This window comes from Microchirus variegatus (assembly GCF_963457635.1).
Source record: "Microchirus variegatus genome assembly, chromosome: 3".
Classification (NCBI taxonomy): Eukaryota; Metazoa; Chordata; class Actinopteri; order Pleuronectiformes; family Soleidae; genus Microchirus; species Microchirus variegatus.
Window position 1 is genome coordinate 16,340,894 of NC_139804.1, and position 7,899 is coordinate 16,348,792.

Here is a 7,899-nt window from a genome sequence, read left to right on the forward strand (position 1 = left end):
TTGTGGCTGAAGCTCAATCATGAAGATGGACGCGGTCACTGCGCGTGAACTCTGTGTTTGTCAAGGCGGAATTCGAAGAAGACATGAGAAGATATTTGAATCAAAGCAGCGTCACATCATCTCCTCTGAGGCCAAGCGTCAGTGACAGCCTCGATAGAGTCATCGCGACAAACCGCAGACTGTTATCTCCACACGTCTCCATGTAAAAAAAACAAAAATCTTAAACCATCGTCGAATCCTCTGAGTCCTTCTCATTTCCCGGGCCGTTCTTTACATTATCCTCCCTTCAGTCGTTCACCTCTTCCTCCTCCTCCTCCTCCTCCATCCACCCGCTGTATCCCTCAGAGCTGGAGCATCAGCGCAGTCAACTCCGCAAACAAACCACACACACTTCCTGTGCGCTGTTTTCAAAATAACAGAGTACGTACACACGCACGCACGCACACACACACACACACACACACACACACACACGCACACACACACACACACACACACACACACACGCACGCACGCACGCACGCACGCACGCACGCACGCACGCACACACACACACACACACACACACACACACACACACACACACACACACACACACACACACACACAAATATAGTAAGACAATAATTCAGTAACCACATCATGATGTATAATCGCAAACACTGGCGCAAAATCGAACGCCCATTAAAGCAAATTCTGCGCATTTTTACTATGAAAATTTAGTTTGGGACGATTTTACGCAAAACAATGTACAACAAACACATGCAAGTCTTAATACTAGCAGATATAAAAATGCTTATTTTGTAATAAATACGACTACTACTACTACTACTACTACTCCTATTACTACTATTACTTCTAATACTACTACTACTAATAATAATAATAAACCCAAACTTCTTAACACAAAAAGTACATAAAATAACAAACTAAAACAGAAGAGAAGCAAGGAGAAGCTGTTTCCCGCTTGGTGTTTTCTGAGGGAGAAGAAGTGGCAGCACAGCAGCAGAGAAACAGAAGACAGCTCTCAACACATTTGACCAACATGATTTTTTGTTTAAATACTGAATGAATGCTTTTTATTCATATGTATGAAGACTTTTAGATCAACTGGCCCCTTTAAATCATTTCAAACTGATCATTTAAATATTATTAATAGGTTTTACAGTGATATTTAGATTTCAATATCTAGTATTTGAATATTATTAGTAGATGTCTATCTATCTATCTATCTATCTATCTATCTATCTATCTATCTATCTATCTATCTATCTATCTATCTATCTATCTATCTATCTATCTATCTATCTATCTATCTATCTATCTATCTATCTATCTATCTATCTATCTATCTCGCATCTCCAACCGAGTCTGGTTCTGTCAGAGATTTCTTCTTCTGTTTTTTCCCTCTACACTGCCCCCTAGTGTTGGTTCATTGTGTGAATCGTTACTCTGTACAGAGGTCTGACTTGAATTGAGTTTGTCAAACCAACTGAATCCAACTGAACATACAACGCTAACGAGAGTGTGTATATAATACATATAATACAATATTTAAAAATAAGATAGGGCCAATTAAATTAAAATAGATCGGTTCAATTAATTCATATCTATTAAATAGAGAAAACAATTTTGAAGCTTTTCATCACTAGTATCATCAGTATTGAGAGGGAAATCTCATTCATATTGTTTAGTTGTGACGAATTTGTGTTTAAAGAATGTGATGTATTTCAACACAGAAACACATCTGTGTCCGAGTTTGTCATGTAAAGCATTTTAAATCCATACAGAAACTTTTCCTCAGCAAATATTTAGCATATAAAAATGTGTTACTCCGGGTTAATTCAGCAGCAGGGCTTCAAGAGGCAGGAAGAAGAAGAAGTGTGATTCTGAACTTTGAACAGTGGAGGGCAGCATTACACCTCTCTGTGTTAGAAGAGGGAGGAAAACTGGTGACATACAGTATAACCATAACCATATATATCCATGTTTTATAATTCCCCAACACCTCATAACATGATGACCTGAGCACAAATAAATATGAATCTTTTTATTTTTCCACAGAATGAAAACCACCACACTGCACACTCCTTGGGCTTTTTAACTTCAAAGAAGTTTTAAAAGCATTATAACATGACTTAAAAATATGCAATACAGTCCCATGATCACACACATGGATACTTTGTCAAATCTATGTATTTTTGCTCTGTACATGATGTCTGTTTTTTTTTTTACTAATAGATCCTTAAAATCATACTTCATGTTACAGCAGCACGACACAGCATCACACAGACACACACAGACACACACACACACACACACACACACACACACACACACACACACACACACACACACACACACACACACACACACACACACACACACACACACACACTTGCTGTTGCTGTGAGCACACTGCAGTGACAGTCAGTGAAAATCAGTCACTGACAAGGAAACTATAGACTCTAAATAATAATACTATAATGTATTGATTTATTATTAGTAATATAAATGTTGATGATAAAACCGTGAATATTAATATAACATTAACCTGGATATGTATGCTAATGCTATTTAACCATTAACCATTAACCATTAACCATTAACCATTAACCATTTAATCATCTGTATTCATTATTAGATATATCTTTATATTTATTACCATCGTGTTTGAAATGTTAAAATGATATATGTTTATATGCAGTAGTTGATCTCTGTACTGTGTTAACATCTGCATTAAAGTCAATTAGAAGAAGTGACTTGACTATTATTCCTGACATTAAAAATACATACTATAAAAATGAAAGAGATGTGGTCATTCGTAAAGAAAATCCTTTATAGTGTTCACATTTTCCCCTATTAATTAACATAGGTATTTATTTATTATTAGGGTCCTCGTTACACTACAGTGACGAGGAACCTATTGTAATTGTAAAAACGCGTACACAAGACCGCGTACACAACAGTGATGAGGGTAGGGACCTCGTACACAACAGTGATGAAGAGCCTAGTGATGATGAAGAGCATAAGTTTAAATTGAAATTGTAAAGATTATTATTATTAGGGTCCTCGTTACACTCGTGACGAGGAACCTATTGTAATTCAAGGAATTATTATTATTTTTAGCCCTGGTAAATCTTGAATTTGACCCCCTAAACGTGCGTGAATTCGGACGAAAATTGCCACACACATCAGAACTGCCGAAAAATTCAATAAAATAATGGACTTGTGAAAAACCTAAGCAAAATGGCTCAGTAGCGCCCCCACAGGTCAGGTCCCTATGGAGCTGGAAAATGTTTAGTTGCGCCGAAGTACTTGAAAATCGGTGGATATATTGCCCGGCCCGAGACAAACAAGAATTCCTCTTGACACCATGACCTCAACTCAACAGGAAGTCCGCCATCTTGGATTTGGCGTTTTCCTGGGCTTTTCGCAAGTTTCGTATCTGAGCTTGCCGCTCTGAGGCCGTTTATCCTAGGAAGATGAAAAACGCGTCAAACTGTACTAGACCCTTCCACGATCAAACCTATGGAGAATATTTCCCAGATTTGAAAGGGCGCGCAAACGGCAGCCATCAGAACTTTGGCGAATTTCGAGGGCTCGCCGCCAAACACGAAACGCGCTATAACTTTGCCATACATTGCCCGATCGGCATGAAACTTCACAGGTGACACGGGACAACGTCCCCCAACATGTCCACGAACGCGAATTTTTCGCAAAAGCTATGTCGGCCATCTTGGATGCGTTCTTCTCCCGCGCAAAACTTTGAAATGTATCTCCTCCTACAGTTTTGAGAAAACCCTCACATATCTTATATCAGAACGTGCAGTTTCTTCGTGAAATGCTGGCTATGACTTTTCTAAGAGTTTCGAGTTACCATGGCAACACAAATTGCAAAAAACAACAAAAAAATTGCCTTTTCAGTTTCACATACACACAAATGGGAAAATGAGACAAACCAAGCCCTCTTTGGAGCCTCGCAGTGTCGTCATACTTTCACGTAGAAACGTCATTGAAACTTTAAACGGGTCACAAGACTTGGGACTTTTATGAACTAAGTCCATGTTTCCATACATATCACAGATTTTCCACAATCGCAATTTACGTTTTACCCATTTTCAGAGCTCTGAAATTGTGTGGGCGTGGTCTTCTCTCACTCTAACAAAAGTATTAACAAAAATATACAAACAAACTTCTCTCCTGCCCACAATTTCCAACTTAAACAAACATTTTTTACATCAAAACGTTGCTATGGTTGTTGGCTAACCCTGTGTGTTGTTTTTATTTTCATATGACTTGCAGTTTTTCTTCAAATCACCTAATTGCGCAGAGAGTTCCGGTCAACGCTCTCATCCACGCCCATGTTAAAAACTTTGATTTGGAGTTTGGAAAATTCACGACGACAAAGATTTTAAAACTGTCATTACTTGGTCAATTCACACCCGTTTCTCACAAATTTTCGCGTGGTCGCAACTGAACGTCTTGTGACGCTCACGAACCAAAAATTTTAGCTCTATCTTCTACCGTTCATGAATAACGACTAGTTTAAAAGGTGCTAGTTTCCCTGTTTCTTCTGGGTTTGCGACGGTTAACGACAGGTGTGTGTGTGCGTGTGTAAGAGAAGGAGAAGGGGGAGGGGGGAGGGGGAAGGAGGAGCTTGTCAGTCTCCACAAACTATGACAAGCACACAGGAAGTAGGTCACCCGAAACAGGAAGTGCCCTGTAACTCGCCCATATATTGACCGATTGACTCGAAAAACACAGAGTGCAGAGTCCAGGACTTACCCGGCCTGCTGGTGGCTTTTGGCCTGGCGGTGGCGCCGGCGGAAACGAGGACCCGCCCATCGCTGCTCGCAGCTTTAATTATTATTATTTTTCTCTCCAGGGAAACTGGAATTTGACCCCCTAAACGTGCTTCAAAACGAACGAAAATTTGCACGCACATCAGAACTGGCGAAAAATTTTATAAAATAATGGACTTGTGACAAACCGATGCAAAATGGCTCAGTAGCGCCTCCACAGGTCAGGGCCCTATGGAGCTGGAAAAAGTTTAGTTGCGCCAAAGTACTTGAAAATTGGTGGATATATTGCCCGGCCCGAGACGAACAAAAATTCCTCTTGACACCATGACCTCAACTCAACAGGAAGTCCGCCATCTTGGATTTGGCGTTTTCCTGGGCTTTTCGCACGTTTCGTATCTGGGCTTGCCGCTCTGAGGCCATTTATCCTAGGAAGATGAAAAACGCGTCAAACTGTACTAGACCCTTCCACGATCAAACCTTTGGAGAATATTTCCCACATTTGAAAGGGCGCGCAAACGACAGCCATCGGAACTTTGGCGAATTTCGAGGGCTCGCCACCAAACACGAAACGCGCTATAACTTTGCCATACATTGACCGATCGGCATGAAACTTCACAGGTGACACGGGACAACGTCCCCGAACATGTCCACGAACGCAAATTTCTCGCAAAAGCGATGTCGGCCATCTTGGATGCGTTCTTCTCCCGCGCAAAACTTTGAAATGTATCTCCTCCTACAGTTTTGAGAAAACCCTCACATATCTTATATCAGAACGTGCGGTTTCTTCGTGAAATGCTGGCTATGACTTTTCTAAGAGTTTCGAGTTACCATGGCGACACAAATCGCAAAAAACAACAAAAATTGGCCTTTTCAGTTTCACATACACACGAATGGGAAAATGAGACAAACCAAGCCCTCTTTGGAGCCTCGCAGTGTCGTCATACTTTCACGTAGAAACGTCATTGAAACTTTAAACGGGTCACAAGACTTGGGACTTTTATCACCTAAGTCCACGTTTCCATACATATCACAGATTTTCCACAATCGCAATTTACGTTTTACCCATTTTCAGAGCCCTGAAATTGTGTGGGCGTGGTCTTCTCTCACTCTAAGAAAAGTATTAAGTAAAATATCCAAACAAACTTCTCTCCTGCCCACAATTTCCAATTTAAACAAACATTTTTTACATCAAAACGTTGCTATGGTTGTTGGCTAACCCTGTGTGTTGTTTTTATTTGCATACGACTTGCGGTTTTTCTTCAAATCACCTAATTGCGCAGAGAGTTCCGGTCAGCGCTCTCATCCACGCCCATGTTAAAAACTGTGATTTGGAGTTTGGAAAATTCACGACGACAAAGATTTTAAAACTGTCATTAATCGCTCAATTCACACCCGTTTCTCACGAAATTCAACGTGGGCGCAGCTGAACGTCTTGTGACGCTCACGGAGTGAGAATTTTTGCTCTATCATCTACCGTTCATGAATTATGACAAGTTTAAAAGGTGCTAGTTTCCCTGTTTCTTCTGGGTTTTCGACAGTTAACGACAGGTGTGTGTGTGCGTGTGTAAGAGAAGGAGGAGAGGGAGGGGGGAGGGGGAGCCCACAGGAAGTAGGTCACCCGAAACCGGAAGTGCCCTGTAACTCGCCCATATATTGACCGATTGACTCGAAAAACACAGAGTGCAGAGTCCAGGACTTACCCGGCCTGCTGGTGGCTTTTGGCCTGGCGGTGGCGCCGGCGGAAACGAGGACCCGCCCATCGCTGCTCGCAGCTTTAATTATTATTATTTTTCTCTCCAGGGAAACTGGAATTTGACCCCCTAAACGTGCTTCAAAACGAACGAAAATTTGCACGCACATCAGAACTGGCGAAAAATTTTATAAAATAATGGACTTGTGACAAACCGATGCAAAATGGCTCAGTAGCGCCTCCACAGGTCAGGGCCCTATGGAGCTGGAAAAAGTTTAGTTGCACCGAAGTACTTGAAAATCAGTGGATATATTGCCCGGCCCGAGACGAACAAAAATTCCTCTTGACACCATGACCTCAACTCAACAGTAAGTCCGCCATCTTGGATTTGGCGTTTTCCTGGGCTTTTCGCAAGTTTCGTATCTGGGCTTGCCGCTCTGAGGCCGTTTATCCTAGGAAGATGAAAAACACGTCAAACTGTACTAGACCCTTCCACGATCAAACCTTTGGAGAATATTTCCCACATTTGAAAGGGCGCGCAAACGGCAGCCATCGGAACTTTGGCGAATTTCGAGGGCTCGCCGCCAAACACGAGACACGCTATAACTTTGCCATACATTGCCCGATCGGCATGAAACTTCACAGGTGACACGGGACAACGTCCCCCAACATGTCCACGAACGCGAATTTCTCGCAAAAGCGATGTCGGCCATCTTGGATGCGTTCTTCTCCCGCGCAAAACTTTGAAATGTATCTCCTCCTACAGTTTTGAGAAAACCCTCACATATCTTATATCAGAACGTGCGGTTTCTTTGTGAAATGCTGGCTATGACTTTTCTAAGAGTTTCGAGTTACCATGGCAACACAAATCGCAAAAAACGACAAAAAAATTGCCTTTTCAGTTTCACATACACATGAATGGGAAAATGAGACAAACCAAGCCCTCTTTGGAGCCTCGCAGTGTCGTCATACTTTCACGTAGAAACGTCATTGAAACTTTAAACGGGTCACAAGACTTGGGACTTTTATGACCTAAGTCCACGTTTCCATACATATCACAGATTTTCCACAATCGCAATTTACGTTTCACCCATTTTCAGAGCTCTGAAATTGTGTGGGCGTGGTCTTCTCTCACTCTAAGAAAAGTATTAACAAAAATATCCAAACAAACTTCTCTCCTGCCCACAATTTCCAACTTAAACAAACATTTTTTACATCAAAACGTTGCTATGATTGTTGGCTAACCCTGTGTGTTGTTTTTATTTTCATACGACTTGCGGTTTTTCTTCAAATCACCTAATTGCCCAGAGAGTTCTGGTCAGCGCTCTCATCCACACCCATGTTAAAAACTGTGATTTGGAGTTTGGAAATTTCACGACGACAAAGATTTTAAAACTGTCATTA